General features: G+C 37.9%; 1 protein-coding gene and 1 long non-coding RNA gene across 41 annotated transcripts in view; one reads left to right on the forward strand and one right to left on the reverse strand.

Moving 5' to 3' along the window:
* The window catches only part of DLG2 (discs large MAGUK scaffold protein 2), a 986,702-nt gene that overhangs the window by 107,698 nt on the left and 860,261 nt on the right, over positions 1–18,743 (reverse strand). Inside the window, exon 1 of one of the 40 annotated variants that reach the window (XM_023921521.2) lies at positions 8,044–8,136. The exons of the other annotated variants lie outside the window; for them this stretch is intronic. The gene's annotated coding sequence lies outside the window, so the exon portion shown is untranslated. Of the gene's footprint in view, positions 1–8,043; positions 8,137–18,743 lie in introns of those variants that run through there. 40 annotated transcript variants of the gene reach the window in all.
* LOC111925189 (uncharacterized) overlaps positions 1–18,743 on the forward strand; it is a 40,167-nt gene that overhangs the window by 6,809 nt on the left and 14,615 nt on the right. The window contains exon 2 of the long non-coding RNA XR_002862104.2: positions 10,545–10,611. This is a non-coding gene — a long non-coding RNA (uncharacterized LOC111925189). The remainder of the gene's footprint in view (positions 1–10,544; positions 10,612–18,743) is intronic.

Here is an 18,743-nt window from a genome sequence, read left to right on the forward strand (position 1 = left end):
CCTTGCAAAAAAATTAAGTTGAAACAAGAATTCAGGGAGTCAAATGTCATAACGTCTGAAATGTTTCTCTGAGAAGGAGCTTCACTACAATATAGATATCCCAAGATTATACATTAAATTTATTTTTATATGGCAGTTTATGTAATTCATCTGTAAGAGGGTGGATCTTACAACTGACATGTTAACATAATTTACAATTATCCAAAAAAACCCTGATGTGCTTCACAGACTGCAGAACAAACTCCATATATCAATGGTATCCACCTCAAGGCTGCCAGTCACAATTACAAAAGAGGTGCAAGTAAATCAAAGGACAGAACAGTGGCTAAATTAAAATCATGCTCAACCTTCAGGCTGAGCAGATTAATTTAACTACAACTTTGTCTGAAAGACCTACAGATAGTTTGAGTCACCGTCAGCAACGTATCCACCACAAGATGAAAGGCTGAGTCTGACCTCACAGATGTTAACCAGAGGTTAAGAGTCACATTAACTACATTTTTGTTCTCAGGCTGGTCTTTGAGTTACAGGTTTTTAGTTATATGCAAATGGTGTAAGAAAGATCCCAATCAGGCTCTGGATGTTTCCACATCAGTGCTTACACCTTTACAGTTTCCATTACCAAATTCAGTGAGTGACTTCAATATTTGCATTCAAGTTATTCAGTTTCCCATTAAGCTCAAGTATCTTTTTTTTTTTTTTCTGGCTGGGAAAACGAGTAGATTAAACATATTTCTTCACCAAAAAATCAGCTTTTTAGTCTAAATGCAATTTGCCAGTAAGGATACCATTTTTCAGCACAAATATTCAAACATTAATTTCTCCTGCCTCTCTTTTCTCCCCACCTCAAGTGACAGTATTGAACAACTGAAGTTTTTCAGCACTATCTACCTATGGCTTTGTTTTTTGATTTCTTTTCCCTGTATTCAACACATATTTATGTTTAGAGATCTAAACCTGCAAAAAAAAAGGGAAATATTTCTGGTATTTTGAATCTCATGTTGACATAAAATAACATTTATATTTTACCTTCATGTATACTTCAAAAATAACTATACCACAACTCAGCAGAATCTAAGATCTTATGTACAGTAACCTAAGATGGGGGAAAGGTATAAGGAGTAAAAGAAAGGAGATAAAAGTGTTATTACTGCATGATTCATAAGAAGACACACCAGCTAGCCGATTAATTTAAAATCAAATAAGTATTTGTAATTTTTCTTCCCATGTTTCGAATCTTAAAGAACCCTCCTATGATAAATATGAATCAATAATTCTTGATCAAACATATTTTAAGATTTCGTTGAAAGGTCTACAGACAACATCTGTAGACTACGCTTGTTTCATCTTCTACTTAAGAAGCATATCAAAAATAAGTGGAATCAGAAAATTTCAGTGTTTAGATCTTGATAGATTTAGCTGCTTCTTTGGCCAGCAACCAATCCACATTTTATATTAAATAGCTCATACAATTGAGGAAGATTGTTGAATTTCGAGTCTTATGAATAGTGCAGGGCTGGACTAGTTTATGAATGGTACATAAACCTGAACTAAAATTTGCAGATGTACTTCACAGTAGTTCTATTAGAGAATTGCATAAAAAGTTCAAGTCCTTCCGGCTTTCTGTCTTCTAGCACTTGCACTTTTCCTGTTTCAGATCCCTGCATTCAATACCTATGCACTGAAATAAATGTAATAAAAACAAAGCAGAATTTATTTGCATCTCTGAAAAGATGGGAGAAGGCTGAATACAAGTGCTTTCATTTCAGGGGTCAGGTGCCAGTAGCAAGACATGAAAGAGTGAAAACCAAATAAAGAGATTTGAGTGCAAAATATTTGCACCACATTAACTTAAAAAGCCAACATGTAATCACTGCCATAAAAATATCCAAGTTTCTCTGCAAAGTTGTTTCAGGTATCTTGTACAACTAGACCAGTCTACCATTATAATTCAAAGAAGATAAAATTTGAACAGAAGTAGAATAAACCAAACATGAACACCAAATGTTTAAAGTGCAGTCAGTATTACAGAACACTTTATTTTATTGGAGTAAGAACATTTTAGAATATCTACAGAAAATTTTATGGCTTTTAACTAACAAACTGCAAAGAAATGTGAAATGAAATTAATTCCACACCTAGAAAACATGTTTTGAATGGAGGAGTGTTGTTTTCCCCTCCTCTCAAATTTGTTTCTGTGTTGGATGGGTACATTTCACTGAAGTATTTAACACTTGTGGTTGTACCTCAAAGAGAAGAAATACAGACCACTACAAGTAACAGCTGAGTTTCACCTAACTCCTAATTATGCACCTAAAATTCATATAATAATTTCATTTTCCATTTCTGGACTACAGCCCACCCCAAAGCCAGCAGCAGCCAGTGTGCACTGTCATTTTCCTATGGAATGTCTTCCAGAAACACCTACCTGAGGAGGGCAAGGATAGTCCATGGAACACTGAGAGCAGATAATGATTTTGCCTATTATCACTTTTCTATCTGGAATAATAGATTCCTTTCACAAGGAATATTTTGGTAGTGAGGGACAAAGATCTACTATAAACAAACTGAGATTAACAGTACTGTAAATAAATACAGAGAGAATAATACCATTTACATGAAAAAATACTGTATACTGTATTTATGTTTATACCTTCTTAAACCTACAGGTAATTTTTTTGAAAGAAAGTAGAGATTTTCTGTAGTGAGTAATATTTAATTACTTAGATACCACTAGTATTACTAGCTGCTGTGGATATTTTTTTCTGCCTGGGGAACACAGTACTGAACGCAGCAAGAAATGCTTCTGAGAGTACAATTTCCTTAAAATATGGAAATAAATAGCAATAGAAGGAAAAAAACCTAACAAAAACTCCCGACAACAAAGATTAGCCTGCCTGGCTCACTCACTCGTTCAGTTTCAGCATGTGGCTGCACACAACACAGTTCAATCAGTTCTTTATTATTTTATAATGTTAAAGGTTATTACCACAACACACAAAAGGGATAATAGTGGGTTCTTAAATTAGCATTTGCTTAGCTCAAATGCCACTGCATTTATTCCTTTCCTTAGAACCTAGCACAGACAGTACTGCAAACCATGCTTACAGAGTGGTGGTGTAAGCACAGAGAGCTTGTGCTGTCTCCGGAACAGGACACATCTCCACAGGAGTACAGGAATGAATCAGAAGGGACAGCCCATGTCTCACTCTGCCACTTTGCAGGTTCTTCAAACACAACATGCTGACCAGTGTGATGTAAAGATGACACTAACTCTCAGGATTTAAAAAAAAACCTCTTGTCAATCCAGATTAGTTTCCTGCCTGGCTAAAATATTAGGAGATTTCTGCTAACACTAAGAAAGTATTCTGGGAATGAGCACTCCATCTGCAGCTTCATCAGTCTGACTTTTGAGTGAGCACATTGGCAACTCCCAAGTGGAAAGCTGTTGATGCCATAAGAATTTACCTGTAGTACAAAATAAAATTTTTATATTAATAATAAGCTTTAGGCCACCAACCACTAATTAGAATTTAGCACAGGACAGAAAAGAGTACACCACTGCTGCTCAGACAACAAAGGAATCTGCTGCAGAGGAGCATCACTCTTGTTGGCTTACTGCAAGTAGGCTGGCAAATGTTCTCCATTTTCAATTATTCCAGGCAGGACAGAAAACTGAGGACCAGAGAAGCTGCAGGTATTCTGGAGTGCTTTCAGCCTGCAATCTGGTGGGATTATAGCAGCTACTTTCATCTGGGGCCACTTTCATGAGAGGGTCTCCCCAGATTTTTTTTCCTTCTGTACATGGTCATGATATAAAAAGATGAAAAGTGTTTACCTAGAGGAATGCACAGGGACTTCCAGTGCAGCTTTCTTGGGATATATATCCATGTCCTGCCTGCAGGACTCAAAGCTGTAGGGCTTTCACCAGAGATGATTCTGGATGTGTGTCAGATCCTACACCTCCCTTTATGGACAGCTTCTCCACTGGCTATAACTACTCCGTAGTGGAGACACAGCTCTAGGAACCAGCACCCCTCTGACCAAGCACACCACCTGAAAACATGGAAAAACTCCACAGAAAGCTGACATGAGCTTGGAAAGGACTCTTGAAGAATACTTTTCGTGTTTTTGGCTGTCTAGATCACATTAAATGCTATTCAGAAAACACGTAATTTGTATCACTTTATTCCATTGACACCTGGGTCCCACTAATTTCCGGCGCTGAATTCTCCAAAATCATCTCTACTACCCTGGAACACACCCTTTTCACCTGTGATGTTTCAAGGGCTGAGAGACCTGTTTGTTGTTTTAACCATCTGGCAGCAAGGAAGATTATTATTTTATTTTATTTTATTTTATTTTATTTTATTTTATTTTATTTTATTTTATTTTATATTTTCCCCAGCAAAGAATACTTACATTAATAGTTCCTTTTTTTCCTCTTTTTAAAAATAATAGCATAATGCATTCAGGTGCCAAGACACCAGGAGCCACTAAACAAACCAAGCACTTGAATCCACAAACAAATTGATCTTAGTATTTATGAGATGTATTTTGCTTACAAGTGAGCTTTTCAAGGGTTTAATAACTCGAATATCCCTTCCTGGTTGTACAATCATATAAAACCTAACCAAAATCTCTTCTGCAGGATTAGACCTTTACATATATTTCATTCACAGCACAAAGAACAGACCAACATCAAAGGGCATGCTGTGTTTATGAACAAGCTCTATCTCTTCTCCAATTGCCAAATTTATTCCTGTAATGCACTGTTTGATAGTCTTTTAAAATGGACTTTCTCTCCCTAGGTTTCTGGACATACAAAAACCTCTATTTCTGCTTTGCATTGACACACTGTCATCCTTTGCTATGCTCTGTCTCTTCTCTTCCATAAAGTTGCATTGGCTATTCCAAACATTGAGGATACTACATGCCTAACCTATAATTTCATCCATTTTTCCAGTGAAGACCCTATCCCTGAAAGCCCATAATTATGATTGCTGGTGTCTGTACAACTTTGTTTCACACCCACCTTGAATACTGAATTCAAACCTGAGAATTCTTAAAAAATAGCACAGTGTCACTTTATCAGTCTCTTCAATAAAAAGTAAGTTAATATATAGTTAATATATAGTTAATATATAGTTAATATATAGTTAATATAGAGTTAATATATAGTTAACAGCTTTCAATTTTATGTGTATTTCTGTGCTCAGGACTCAGCATTATAAATGTATTTAAACCATAGTTTCTGTACTGTGTGCTTGAAAGGGCAAAACAGAATCAGGCAGTTTGTATCAGGCATACAAACTTGTGAGTTTACACACCCCTGCTGCCATCTCCAGTCACTTTTTACACAAAGAGCACAGTCACACAACTACACAGTCACACGTTAGCTGTATTCACTGCAACCCAAAAAATAACTTTCCAAAGACTAATGCTGGCTTATCCAATAATCTATTTTGTCAAAAATGTTGACCACAAGCTGCCAGGGGACTTCACAGCAACCCTGAAGGTCAGTAAATAGGAGGTGTTTCAGACCAAAGGAAAAAGATAAACAAAATCAATTCCTGAGCTCAGGACTTTTATCGAAGATATTTTTCCTGGGCATCTATATTTTATACAAAAGATAATGTGGGTTGGTTTCATCTGTAACCAAAATATAAAAGCAGAGCAAGATTCCTCTTGGAGAGCAGATTTCTGCTACTCAAGAGTGCTATGCACCAATACTAAAATATTACCTCTCTCCAGAAATGGTCAGGAAGCCAGCACACTCCTGGAGTTGTGGTGCAGTGTTTCCAGCAGCATGTAGCACTAACAACAGGGATGGCTGTTTCCTGGACCAGCCCTAAGGGCATTTAAGACATTCCATGGAGAGCACTGCTGTTGCTTACTGCCAGGTGGGAAGCATGGATGGCAGCACCAAACTAATATCCAGATAAAACGTCTGTGTCTTCCTGATCGAGATGATGTGAAACACAATTCTTCGTCACTGTTGTTTTTCCTTCAGCATCCCTCCAGGGATATGACCACAAAGGAGCAGTAGGCATGCACTCAGGAGAAAATGGGATTTTTGCCACATCCTCTGGCTATTTTCCTTGGTCTTATTTGGAGTGAACTTTGAGAAGCTGGTTTCATCTCTGCCCAAGCCTCCATACCACTGCCTGGAGACCGAACTTGTTGTCAGCTTAATTTATTGTGTAATAACAAATAGCGAGTCTGGATCTCTGGTTCCCACAAGAGCCCATATGCCCATATCATAACTTTCTCCTTTTAGGGTTGCTTTTCCTGTCCTAATTTATACTTCCTAAGTTACAGTACATACATTTACATGGTTAATGTTCATATTGCTGAGATTACACCATTGTGATGCATGCAATATAAATGCCTAGACAGATGGATGCAGTATCACAGATTTCTGAAAGGAGGAGAACTTGCAAAGCCAGAAGCTCACACTTCAAGAAACCCATTTTCTGGCACAGGGGTCACTGAAAATAGATCTGAATGCTTAAAAAGCAGTGCAATACTCTTAAATAAAGTACTGCTGACAAAGGTATACACTCTTTCCTAGAAATAGGTTCTAGTCTGTTAGGCGGCCAGGAAATAATCGTCACAAAAAAATCTGATTTTTTTCAAATTTATGATTTATAAAGAGTAAGTGCAAATCTGCTTGGCAAAGAAAATCAATGGCAAAGGCCACTGTGCCAATAGCTTTTCTCCTTAAATAAAAATTGATACTAAAATGAGATACCTTTTTAATTAAACCAGTATCAGTCCTGCAGCTTTGATGCTTCACCTATAACTCACTGAACAAATAATTTCTAAGTGAGAAGTCACAATACAAGTCTAAATCTCTACAGAGTAAACAATTTGGACTGATACCAGGTGAGAGGTCTCTGAAAGAAAGTGTCTGTATTAATAATACAGCAATAAGACAACAGGTGCTGTTCTGCCAAGCTCTCTTGATATTTGGATACAACAAACTTGCTTCTCCAACCCACAGAGAATGAAAAAACAACCCCAAACCGGGTACAGTGAGACAAAAGCAATGACTATAATACTGCTACTGATAAAAGAAAAAGTAAAACTGATACTCGTTGCTACTTGCCTCTCCTGAGGAGAGATACAGGTATTGTATGGCAATCTTAATATTTCAGTTCCATAAATTTCTGCTTTTCAGTTTCTTTCTGATTAAAACAACAGAAAATTGCAGGCTTACTGATCTTTAAAGGTTACTGGCAAGATAATGTTGTCATATTAATGGAGCTTGCTTGAAAAGATACAGAGGTCAAAAAGAAGCAAGTGATAATTAGAGCTAAGAATGTAAAGCTGGTGAAATTCAAGAAGTCATGCAGACGCTATAGGAAATATACCTTTCTCTGCCTAGCTGTGCTATAGCATGTTTCCACAGTTTGTTTCAAAGTCTCCCTTTGCCTTTCATCTTACACATATTTCAGCACTGTTGTTATGCAAGATGGGGAATCATTCATTTTAATGTGATACTAAGCATATTACCACAAAACCAGAAAGAAGCTACTGTTTTACTGATTATCTAATTAAAAAGCTCTACAATTCAAATTCTTTGCAGCCCCTCACTGCACACAAAAGATTTACTGCTGCATCTGAAAAGCCACATGTAGAAAAAAGCAAAGAATTTGTAAATGCTTCTAACTGCTTATTCTTTTCCTTCCTCTTGTTACAAAAGCCATAGCTATCTCTCCCTTTAAACACTAATAAAAGCAGTTTAATGACAGGTAGATTCGCTGGTTTGTAGCTTCTTTGAACCCCCAACACACTCACTAAAGGAAAGTAACTTTAGCTAGGAAAGAGATCCTCGCAGCACGATGGTGAATAATTCATCATTGAATTTTTCTTTTCACCTCATTTTGTGCCAGTAATGTACACAACTGAAAATATTGCAAAATCTAAAAACAACCACCGACAAGGACTTCCAGCAGCAAAATACACATAAAACTAGCAGGCAGGTTTCCCCAGCTTATATAATAACAGCTTTAGCGCGACAGAACCCCCATCACTCACCGAGGACTGAATTCACTTGAACAAAAGCGGAGCCCAGTCACCAAATGCAGCTTCGCAGGACTCACAATGCAAGATGCTCCTGTCTGCTGTTCGGTTCACACTTGCCTTTATAACTAAGCCAACCAACAACATTCAGTTGCTGAACCTGATGAATTATAAAACGGTAGCTCCCAGACTCTCATATTTTACATCACAGGGGGTGGTCATCCAGCATACACACTGCCTGTGTACATATATTCTGCTATAACTCATCCTGATAAACACATCAGTGCTGGCAGCAGTGACAGTAATTGGTGCTCAGGATGTACAAGCACAAACCAATAGAGCACACTCCCACCTTCTGCTCTGTGCAACATCTCTACCTGTCAATCACTGCACCTTGTTAAGGTGGAATGAGCAACTGCACTTGGGGGAGAGGCAAAACTCAAAGAAGAAACCATCTACCAATACAAATTCTGTGCTTAAACATTTCTTAATGCAGTAGTAAATGTAGCTTCAGTATCCTCTAAGTAACAATTTTCATGATTTTTTTTTTTTTTTTAAATCTTCGTGAAATCTTCCCTTCTTAAAGACACAGTTCTCGTTTAGCAACTAACACAGGGTTCGTTACTTCTACTATCATGAATGGAAATTATTCAGGCAAATTCCAGGGACATTAGCATGGATAACCTAAAAGCAATACTCCAGGCAGAATGACTGCTAAAAGCAATATACTTGGTAGGTGAAATTCTGTATCCATTTTAAAATCCTCCTAAAAATGCTGAAAGGTTTCAAGAATATCCTCTAAATTATAAGGATGTATTTGTAACTCTTCACTTTTCTGATGCTTTCTTTTTCCCATATGCTTGCATAGTTTTTAAAAATCAATGTATAGATACAAAATAACAGAACCAAACACCTAAAGCTTAGACCCATTAATGCAATCAATTAAACTAAACATTTTCAAATGGGATTAATTACAGCAATAACAATCACAATTGTTGCACATGCCACAAATTAACACTCGGTGTTAGTCCCTAACAAGCAAAACTGGTTATTGTAATGGTAAAAGACAGCCAGGGATCAGCCACTGGAAAGGCATTTGTACGGCAACTTTTTTACAAGGGAGCAGAAGTTGCTCTTTCAGAGTTGAGCTCCAGGAATTTTTTATGTGTTTTACACAAACTCAAGGCTATTTGTTCGAGCATAGAGTGGGAATGAACACTTTACTGAAGAGGATTTTCTTGAATATCTTCATGAATATCTACATCACTGGTGATGATTCTCAGAGGGTTCCATTTGGAACCTGAACACTTGATCCAGTTCCTTTCATTTCCTATGCCTGTAAAACTCCCCCAGTTTTTGGTGCCATGAAGAAATGTTGTTTTTGGGAAGGTGAGCACAGTTGTGTGAGCGGTTGTGCATTGCCTGGATGCTTTTCCATGAACAACTGGGCTGAGGAATGCAAATGAAGCCTGTGCCGGCAGCCCCAGGCAGAAACCCAACCCTTCTCACCATCTGGACCGACTGATGTGCGTCACAATGTGGGAACAGGGTGTTGCATTTCATGCATAGCAAAAGATAGTCCTATATATGTATCCCTTTCCTCCTGTTCTCAGCTGCTTGTTCCACCCCATTCCTCATTTGTCTCTTTGTGTTCAGCACCTTTACTAGCTGAGAAAAAAATCACTCCAGGCCAGAGGCATGAGCAGTGTTTCTGCATGTGCTGCTGGCTCTTACTACAGCAGCCTGCATGAAGGAAAAGCTCCCTAGAATGTAGGGAAGCCATATCAGGATTTAATCAGAGTAACGGTTTTGATGTGTCTGTCTTTCTCAGAGGAAAGGACAGCTGAGGTCCAGTAATTGGATTCTCCAGTGATGCTGACCGGGAATAATCCAATATGGGCAGAGAATATTCCAAATGATAAACCCTGGCTCATTAAGAAACAGCAAAAAAAAATATCTGTGCTACTGGATTTGGCTTTTAGAGCCTAATTCTATTCTCAGGGGTTTACACAGTTCACGTGCATATCACAGAGGCTCCCTAAAATGGCCTGATTACAACAGTTTGTTGTCTTGTGCACTAATTAGGGTTTTATGACCTGTTTTTTATAAGAGACAGTTTCAAACCATACGTGCCAGAATGCCCTATTTCCCTTTTTGTTTTGCCTTAACCATTCAGACTCTAAGAGGCTTCCCAAGGATCTGTGTAAACATGACACTGCCTTATAACAATTTGCCGCTGCATGAGTAAGACACAAGCAGCGCATGGTTGAATGTCCTTGACCAACATAACATTCATGCTAAAATTCAGCTCCCATTTACTGAAGAAAACATTTGTAAAAGTGACCAATATCTCACTAATGTAAGCCACAGCAATATTTCATAGCTGTGTGTAGGTGGCATACATAAACCACAGTCTGCGGCATTACATAAGAGCAACAATTCCAAGAAAAATTGCTACCCTGTTTCACACTTGCAATTTTTAATTAGTTTTCCTTGCTTCCATGTTACCTTTCCAGGGGAAATACAGCTGATACTGCCATAACAGTCAACAGTGTGGTGCCCTGTAGAAGTGCTACCTCGGAGGTGAGTTGATACGCTCAGCACATGACCCATGTCCCTGGGGATCTGTTCTTACATTCTGGTGCAGAATGTGAGATTTCACATTCAAACTTACTCACTCCACTGACAGGTGTGTGAAAATCCCATATGGCTGCCAGATTTCTGTATACCTACATATATATATAGAGCATGTATTTTTAAGGCATTCGTAACAAACACATTTGGTATTGACTGTTCTTTGCTTCAAGCTGCAAAATAGAAATAATCTAAAAATGAAAAAAAAAAAAAACAACAACCCAAACCAACAAGACAAAAGTGTTCCCATTTGCTACCAAAACATTACTTCTTTCTTCCATAATCACATGGACTATATTGACTACACATCATAGAAATCTCATTTGCTGTCTGAAGTAAGCACATAGATCACTGGGGAAAAATCAGGGCATTCAGCCGGAATAACAAGAGCAGAAGAAGCAAAGGTAATTTCAAATTAAAAAGAACTACAGGCAGGTATTATCAAGATCACAAATTAGCTAGTACTGATCACTTTCACCTCAGTGAAGCAAAACTAGCTCTCCAGGATCTCCACAACATGGACCTGGAGTTTCCGATGAAAAAATGTGCACCAACAGAGAGAATTTCCAGGCTACACCAGAAGGTATGAATGACCAGTGCTCTGGTAGTAATCCTTCCCATGTGGCCTAAATGCCATCTCACAAACTGAAGAGGTATTTATCCAGCGTATTTAGCAATCTTCAAATTTCATTACTGATTTTTTTTGGTCAGACTTACCCTGAATACATTTTTACCCTGGATTTACACTCATTCATCTGATAGCCTTTTGATGGCACTGTCAGAGTATCTCTAAAGCAAAGAGCTCAGAAGGATTTAAAAACATACTGGGCATTTATCAGATAATATCATGCAGAAGAGCAGTAATAACAAGAAGCCTAAGCTCTCCAATGATTAGGGGGTATAAAAATACTTTGTTTCTTACAGGTGTTTTTCCTTTCATGGCAGGCTCAACCCACTGCTCTGCCTCGGCCTGCATCACTTTACAATAGCCCAGCTTATCCTGGCCCCGTGTAGGACAACGAGTATCAAGGGCTGCAAGTCACTTCCCACCTTCCTCCCAGCAAAGGCACTAATTCAGCTCTCCCTCCCTAATCTGGCTAATCATTACCATGAAATCTGTATGAGCTTAGTTAATTCTGAGATCTACCCTTCTTCAAATCAAAATCAGCAGAGCATAATTGTAAAGGTCTATTATTACACTTGATAAAGGCAATCCCCAGCTACAGGGAATTTCCCTTCCTATACACTCCAAAGGGTAATAGGTGAGATAGAATCATCATTCCTTTTGAGTACAGAAATCTATCAAACTTTTAATTCCAGCTGAGACCACGGAGGATTTACAAGTTTCACAAACTACTCATTGTCTGTGGTCTGAATCCAATGAGAATTTATCCTTTTATAAATATATGGTAAAATAGTACACACTAAGTCAGACATATTCCAGTGCTGTAACTTACATACATCCCACACTGCAAATTAAACAGTGACAATGTAAAATTAATTTAGTTGCCACAGCAAGGCAAAATAGAATTTTTTTTTTTTTTCAATGTTGTACACATGAAATTTCACATAAGAACACTTTAAAAATAGTTTCAGTTTCTAAGATTACTCCTCATAAGTACAAACGAATAAAAGTGTATACTTTGATTAATTAAGAAATTAGCTGGCACAGGGCTTTGAAGATGTAAAGGACTTTACAAGTGCTATTGCTGTAATAATATTTTTCTGTATTACAATACTTTCCCTCCTCAAGTGACATCTCTTCTGCTACAAGTGCAGAGTAAAAGCTCAAGTCCTCTTCCTGGATGAGGACTGTGTTTGAAATAACGCAGAAAAAAGAGAATTAAAAAGGATATTCAGCTAGGTCTGAATGAACAAATGCCCAAGAGAGCAATTTAAGTTGATCAAGGGCAATGACAAGAACTTGCTTTGCTGGTTAGGAAGGCTGATCTCTCCTAATGGTGGCTTCATAGTGTTAAGAATATGAGTGATCCCATCAGTAATAAAGAAGAGCAGCTGAAAGGAAGGAAGGCCAGATGGCACTTTCCCTAGAGCCTCTGGAGAGGCTGTCTGGATTTGATTTTATTTGAAAAGCCTTTTATAACACCCTGTGAACCTGGATTAAAAAGACAACTCATTAATAAGTCAGAAGATATCATAGGAACTGTCTGACATTTCATAAAAATGTTTATTTTGGTATGGCTTAGGTTCATTCCACTGGTCAAAAGAACTGAGAAATTTGGAGGATACGGGTATTTGGAGAATCCAGAATTGTGTTTTTTGTTTTGTTTTCTTGACTTTCATTTTCCATTGAACCTTGTGTTTCCTTTTGCTATTCTTTTTCAAATGAGTTAAGTATTTCTGAAGCTTGATATTCAAATCCAAAACAAATCATCAAGGACTAAATAGCTATATGAGCTGGAAAAATAGCTAAAGATACACCTTCTACTAGCTAAAAGTTGAAATGTAGTAGCGAACCAGACCAGCATCTTTTACACATCTTCTACACAAATAGAAGGTCCCACAATCAACTCCTTGTAAGCCTAACGCAGGAAGCAAACGAGTTAACAGCTTTGAGTGGCAAAGGATGGTGGAGCCATGAAGATCCTCCTCGGATTCGCAGTTTAACTTTGCGTGCACTCTGTGGTGGGAGGAGTAGGTGGCTGATTTGGGAAGAAGTACAGCACAGGAATGATACACTTGACTTCTCTGAGGATGGTGATGAAAATCTGTCAGCTTGGCATAGTCCTTCCCTTACCTACAGCAAGTACTCACACATGGAGAATGCAACAGCTCTACAGACATCACAGCAAAAATCACAGAATACAGATGGAAAGGGCCCTTAAGATCATCAAATCCAACCATTAACCCAACACTACCAAATCCACCACCAAACCATATCCCTAAGCATCAGACACATGTTTTTTTAACCCTTCCAGGGATGGCAATTCCACCACTTCCTTGGGCAGCCTGTTCCAATGCCTGACCACATTTAGCAAAAAACTTTTCCTAATATTTAATCTAACTTCCCCTGATGCAACTTGAGGCCATTTCCTCTTGTCCTATCACTTGTTACATGGAAGAAGAGACTGACTCCCACCTGGCTCCTGGTAGCTGCAGAGAGCAGAGCACAAGTGGCAGAGTGTGTGTGGTGGAGAAGAGAGGCTTTGTTGAAGAGTCCTGTGACAGTACTGCAAGGGGCTGTCCATGGAAAGGGAAACAAACACACAAAACAGTCTTCACGAAGAAACAGTGAAATTCAGGCCTGCATTTGTGGTAGGTTGCAGAAAATAAGCGGCATCGCCTGAGGACGCCTTCTGCACTGATTGTGACAAAGAGCTAGCACAGGAATCAGTATGAACGCACACACTCTCAGATTAAGTTTTCCCCTCCTACAGTTTTCTTTCAGGAAAAAAAAAATCTGAAGCCTGGATGACTAACTACAATGCAGATGGCAGAGCAGTGTAGAGATACAAGCTCCAAATGAACTAGCTTAGATGACACCACGAGTGAATTTAACCTACTCATTCTGAACTCCACGGTTATGCTGTTCCTGGAACCCGAACATACACAGCAGTTTAGGATTCAGACAAGCCAAAGAAGGACAGCAGGTGATACTCAAGCTAGATCTGTGCCAGCATTCTTGCAAATTTACGTCTGCAGTTTTTTGCCATTACTCGTGAATGTGCCAAGGAAGTACCTCCCAGTGAGAAATAATACATGGAATTACAGCAGCATGAGAGAAAAGTATTGCTCTGAAAAGAAAGGAAGGAATAACTCTTTTTTAGGATATAGAAAACTCTCTTTCAAGTAAGCAGGAATCATCTGTAGCCTTGCATGGTTCATAAGACTGCTGAAACTGCAGATTTACTGTCTTGGCTCTAATGCCAGGACAATTAATTCAGCACTCACCAGAAACCCTTTTGGATAGTTAGGGTGATGGTTGCCTGGCAAACTTCCTTTGTGCAGATTGTCATGCTCAGCGTATTCCTACACTGTCTGGGCACTCTGAAGGTGTGAATGGCAATGACACTTCATCTACAGGTCAGCAGTAGCCATGAGCAGGAAAATGTCTGCCATCCCATCACATTTACACCTGGTAACTAACTTCCACAGTCTGAGCTCAGCTGGGCACTTAAGGACAAGCCACCCTTTGGTGAGGATTCTGTCTGAAGGGACCCAAGAACCAGGACACTGATTAGATACTCTGCTCTTGAACTACTTATAGCTCAAGGATTAATTAGGAGTGGGAAAGTGCTCTAAGACCTTTAACTGAAGAACTGAAGAATTAAAGGAGCTGATATATAAATACTTATTCTCACTACACTATCAGAATCTCTGATTGAAACCCTACAGAAATAACTCACTCTATGTAGATCCAACAAGAACATTTGGTTAAGATTTCGTGAATGACAAAATGGGATTTATCTGGGAATGCTGGATAGAGGTGGTACATGTTAAAACTGAGGATGTGCAGTTTTCAGCACTTGAATTTATAGGTGTCTACTCCTGTGCTCCGCCCAACTTTCTGCTTAATAACACCAGAACTGTAAACATAGCATATGGAAAATAAAGGCAAAAAATAAAAGTTAAGAGTAGCAGTGGTAAGAAGTAAGAAATTTATTGCCTTCTCTTGCTTGTGCTTACAACTCAGCTGCTATTTCAGCAGAGTGCCTTGGAATAAGAAAGCAGGAGCAAACGGCAGTAACTGGGATCTTGGAACATTTGTTGTAAGAATTTTGTGTGTCCTGGGATGGATGCTGCTTCTATGACTCACTTTCTCAGCTCAACAGTGCTCCATGCAGGCACAGTGAATATACACTACAAATAATGATGTATACAAACATTTATCCTGCAGGCCATCTAAGCACTTTCAAAGCAAACAGTTCTGCAAAAGTCGGAGAGTCCAAGCAGTGATTTTTTCCAGTAATTTTTTTTCTGCTTTTACCCACAACTAGAAAAAAACCCCAACAAATATATTTGTCCTCTCAATGTTAATATTGCATAGCAGACAGAAATATATTTAAGTGTGAGGGATATATGAGGAAATAATATAAAAGTACAGTTGCTGAGCAGGGATACAAATTAAAGGAACTTTTGCAGCTCCACTTCTCAGAGAATATATTGTTAAAATGTGATTTGGGGGCAGAATAATCATACTTGAATGAGAGCAATGAAAACAAAATGATCCTGAGGTGAAGATGTTGAAAGTGGACAATCCATACTGCTTTGTGCCAGTACCAAAGGACTTCAATAACAAGGTATAAAAATGCATTAAGATGATGAAAATAGGCTACTTTTGAAGGAGACAATATGACCCTTACAAAGAACACCTTGTATAAAGGTCACCATAAAAGGACAGAGCAGTTAGGATGATGACTCCCTGTGGAGACTGCAGCCAGTTTCATATCTTCATAAATGGGACGTGATTTGGCAATGCGTGACCCTACGGATATCCTGGTATTCTGTTAGAGAGTAATAAAAAATATGGCCCTGAAAGTATCATCAAAGTTCTGGGCATGCAAAAATTAGTTAGCCTGCACAGAAATTTATGAGGGGAAAAAAAATAATTTTGCTTTCTACTAGTAGATTTAACTATTTTACTTCCCAGTAAGCATCCCATTGGACTGCTCCTTCCTGCAGAATTAACAGGGAATTGTAGGAGGATGAAAAATGCAAATCCTATGTGTATATGTCAACTACACTACCTATATCCTAATAAAAAGAAGAGACTAGTAGGTAAAGCCTTTCTGAGTATGACCAACCAACAAAGCAGAACAAATAATTTATAGTAAATAGTAAATATATGGTTTATTCTCTGTTATTTTAAATTTTTTTTTTTTTTTTTTTTTTTTTTTTCTGTTTTCACAAATTAATGATCACATGTGAGTTAGTAGGTGCCCTCTGCCTGTATATAATTTATGAACACTAGGTTGACAATATTTACAGTATGCATTTTAAATAACCATATACTATTTCTTCATTTCCTGGCTGGTGAGGTGTAAATATTAGCACTACATTTCTTGCACGAATATTCCTATGAAATATATTAATTATAAAATATTCATAACAATAAGTTCATCCAGACATTTGATGGAAATTAAATGCTTACAATTAAATGATTACAAGCCTAGATTAATTGTCCAATTATAGATGCATGTTTCTTGTACAATTGCTGAAGTATGTGTTTGGCCTTTCTCAGAAACCTAAGTGACATAAATTTGAAAGTCGTATCCTAATTAACATTTACATCCTGTAACGTAATTTCTATACCCATATTGTATAGGATGAAGAATGGAGTTTAATATCCTGCTTGGTTTGCAGTTAATTTTCAAATGTCTGGTTTTAAACTGCAAACTTCTTTACTTAAGAAGACTTGTAGAAAGTAAGGGAAAAATCAATTAAATATATGAAATCAATGTATGTTAAAAATTAACACATTAATTTTCATGGGGTCACTTCAGAGTCTTTCTTTGAATGAAACTACCAAAACCTCAGGCCTCTTTTCTTCTTCTTTTTTTTTTTTTTTTTTGAAGAATTTTAGCCGCTTGGGATCCTAATATGCATTAATTTAACACAGTGCTCCCGTCAAATGATTGATTTTCTTTACCTTCCCTTTTACACCTGGTGAATAAATTTAACAGCTTCCTGTGGGCATGAAATACCAACTGGCATTAGATTAGATGTTGTAGCCAGAAATTCTTTTTAACCTTTCCAACCAAACCAAAATCCTCCTATTTCTTCTCATGTAATAGTAGTTATAAAAAAGACATAGCCTATATTCAGTGCGTTAAAGATTAAGAGTATATGCTATAAAGAGAAATGACACAGGGACAAGCCATTTCAAAACTCAGATTAGTCCTTAATATTGTACTCAGGAAGCAAAATATTGTTATATGGTATATAATCACCAAGGACAGAAATTGACAGCTGAGAAAATACAGTTTTGAAAAGCTATTCTTTTTTTTAAATAAGCATTCTGGGAGTGTCCATATTAATTTAAACTATTGACTTATTTTTTATTTGTGATAAATGTTATGACTTCTGAAATCTAAATAGTGATTCAGATTATTTTCTCCATCTGAGGACTAATTACACTTGGAAGGCAACCTGCTATGTGAAGGCATGCCCTGTATTGAGCATTATTAGGATGAGAATAGTTTTACAGTCCACTTGGTAAATCCAGATGGAAACTGATGAAAGACTCATGGATGTAATCCTGCCAAGAGGTACTTCACTTCTGTAAATTCATGCTATCACACGAGGGGAGAAAAAAGACAATTATTATGCTTCAAGTTGTTCCAGCAGCTCATCATGTTGCCTAATACCAAAAGACAAACTCCTTGCCACAGTTTTGCCTAAAGATTTTAGGTATCAAGGAGGAGAACAGAGTGACCAGGAACCAGAAACTCACCTGGGCTATCCTGGCACTTTGGCAAAGTCATAATGCCCTACCAAAATGTACCCTACCAAAACATTTTCCCTCTACTCGTAGCATGAAGGACAAGTAAGTAGAGCAGGTGTTCATTCCATTGTTATTTTTTCCCCCTCTGCCACATGGAAACAGTGCCTCTTGATAATATGCAGATGCAGCATCATCGGTGAACAGTTATTACATGACAAATATTCTATCTAAAATCAATAAATGTTTTTATAATGGAGTATATGTGACAAAGTCCCACACTTGATCTTTCATAGTTTCTTTTTTTGCTTATTTTGCCTTGATTTCTCTGGCTTAACACACAAATGCTATTGCAAGAGAGAAAAGAAACCAAACCAAAATAGATTATCCCAGATTTGGGGCTTTAGAACGGGATGAGGAAGATTCAGCACGGTTCCTCAGCTGTTTTAGTCCAGGTACAAATCCTAACTGTCTTGGCAAACACAAACCAACCTCAATTGAATATGTATCAGTAAGGAAGAGCATCAACAGGCAATACCTCAATATATTTTATGCAAGATTTCTATCTCCCTCTCTCACTTTTTGGTCTCCTTTGCCACCATCATTAAAAATGAACTCTTCTTACAGGAAACATGGGGGGTTATCTGGTTGCCCTGCTGCTTCTATTCTTCTCTAGCCC

Source organism: Cyanistes caeruleus, chromosome 3 (assembly GCF_971803275.1).
Source record: "Cyanistes caeruleus chromosome 3, bCyaCae1.hap1.1, whole genome shotgun sequence".
Lineage (NCBI taxonomy): Eukaryota > Metazoa > Chordata > Aves > Passeriformes > Paridae > Cyanistes > Cyanistes caeruleus.